Below are 2000 nucleotides of genomic sequence, written 5' to 3' on the forward strand. Positions count from 1 at the left end.
CTATTGTACTTGTCATACTGTAGTTTAATATGTTTTTTGGGACAATTGTGTCACTCTGACCTTACTCTTTATGCCCTCTACATTGCTGTGGTGCTCTCGCTCTCTCCTCCTTCTCAGAGAAAGAGACAGAGGGACTATGTGTATACCTGTCAACTGAGGATAAAATATCATGTGTTCTATAGACTCGGGTTGACGATGCCATAATACATTTGTAAATCTATAAAGTGCTAGAAAAACCTCTCATCCTTATTGTTTCTTTGATTTTGCAGGGGTTTTGCATTTTTTTAAATTTAATCTGTATTGAGTTATTGCATTAAAACCAAAACATCACAAAGAGAGTCATAATATACAAAACAAAAACAGACTAACACATATCCTATGACATTCATATAAAAATTATCCATGAATAACATCTTTGACATCACTAAAGTTAACTACATACATTACAACAAACATAAAACTAAGCATAGATTTGCCCTTCGGCAGCACATATACTAAAATGGGAATGATTCAGAGAAGATTAGCATGGCCCCTTCAACAAAATTTCCCCTCAATCCCCAAATTTTTAGCATTGCAGTAACTTAAAGCTTCAGCCAGAAGTTACAGTTTCGGCATCTTAGGAAAAGGGGAAGGGAAAGTTACAAACAAAGGGCTGTAAAACACATGTAAGAGTTCTAGATGTGAATTATTTTAATCTCTCTCTCTTTGCAATGCTAGAAATTTGTGGATTGAAGAAGAAATTCATTTGGGGAGGCAGAATTTCAAATAGGAGTGGCAATACCTTTGTTTTGCTTCCTTTATAGCTATACCGCTGTATGCTATACTTAGCTCCTTTGAAGATGTTGGCTTAAAATGTGTATATGTGTGTATGAGAGAGTAAGAGAGAGACAGACAGACAGATGAAAAGATCAGCTATCTATGCTTCCTCTTTACAGATGCCCCATGTAGTTATCATGCCAACTGGCCGGCTGCAGTTACCCACCCCTGCTGTACTATATAGTCAAAGGAAGCAAACTAATGGGATGTAGCTGAGTTTCAAACAGTGCTGTGGTTCCCAACAACAATTCTCCTCAGTGAAAAGAAATGAAAGGACAAAACTGCCTTTGGTCCCATCCTGGGAGAAAGGTGGCATAGGAATAAAGTAAATCAATAAATCAATAAAGCAAGCAAGCAAGCAAGCTCTATAAGGGAAAGTATTCAGACCCTTCAGGGCTAGCACCCTCTTTGAACAATCTGCAGTCCTGCCTTATCTTGGCTGAACGACTTTTTTGGAACCAAAACCACCATTCATTTCTTACGGGGATATTGGCAAGGCCAGGAGGCCTACAATTTGCCATCACCCTGTACCGCCCCCGAACATTTACATTTTTGTTGGCTCTGTTATTTTATACGCCTCTCTTATAAAAAGGGGAGAAAAATACCAGTTTCCGAAACAAGAGCGTCAGTAGTGTTAAAATCCAGCTGGGTGACCTGCTCTGAACAAATTTTGCTGATACAGGCATGCTAATGACAGAGTTTTGCCAGCCAGCTGTGCCCTCTCTTGGCTCTTTGTGTCAGTTGCACAGCCACAGACTGGCAGATTAGAGGAACTAGGAAGGGTCCCGTTTTCCCACTTTCAAAAATGCATTTCAGAGGAAACAATTTCCACCCCTTCAGATCCCTTTGGTGGGTCAGGTAATGCTAACAAGGAAAGAAAATACTGGCCAGAATCATTTACATCTTCTTTCCCCATCATACAAGTTGGATCCCCAGGACCCTACTTGTATGATAATGCCATCTTTTGCAGCAATTATTAAATGTCTAACTCAGCAGGAGCTCCACTAAAATCAAGAGGGACTATTCTATTATAATTGGTTCAAGGGATGAATCCATGATCAAGTCATTCTGTTTGTCCTACATTTGAATCCAAAGCCTTTTGTGTGCAATCTGGCCTCTGAAAGTCACTTTATTTCTGTTCAATAAAGAGACATGCATATCCTTTTATGACTGCAATGCTGCCC

General features: G+C 39.5%; 1 pseudogene; it reads left to right on the top strand.

Moving 5' to 3' along the window:
• The first annotated feature begins 472 nt into the window (after positions 1-472).
• On the top strand, positions 473-567 carry LOC121917484 (annotated as a pseudogene).
• The last annotated feature ends 1433 nt before the right edge of the window (positions 568-2000 follow it).

The sequence above is a fragment of the Sceloporus undulatus genome, unplaced genomic scaffold (genome assembly GCF_019175285.1).
Source record: "Sceloporus undulatus isolate JIND9_A2432 ecotype Alabama unplaced genomic scaffold, SceUnd_v1.1 scaffold_19, whole genome shotgun sequence".
Taxonomy (NCBI): domain Eukaryota; kingdom Metazoa; phylum Chordata; class Lepidosauria; order Squamata; family Phrynosomatidae; genus Sceloporus; species Sceloporus undulatus.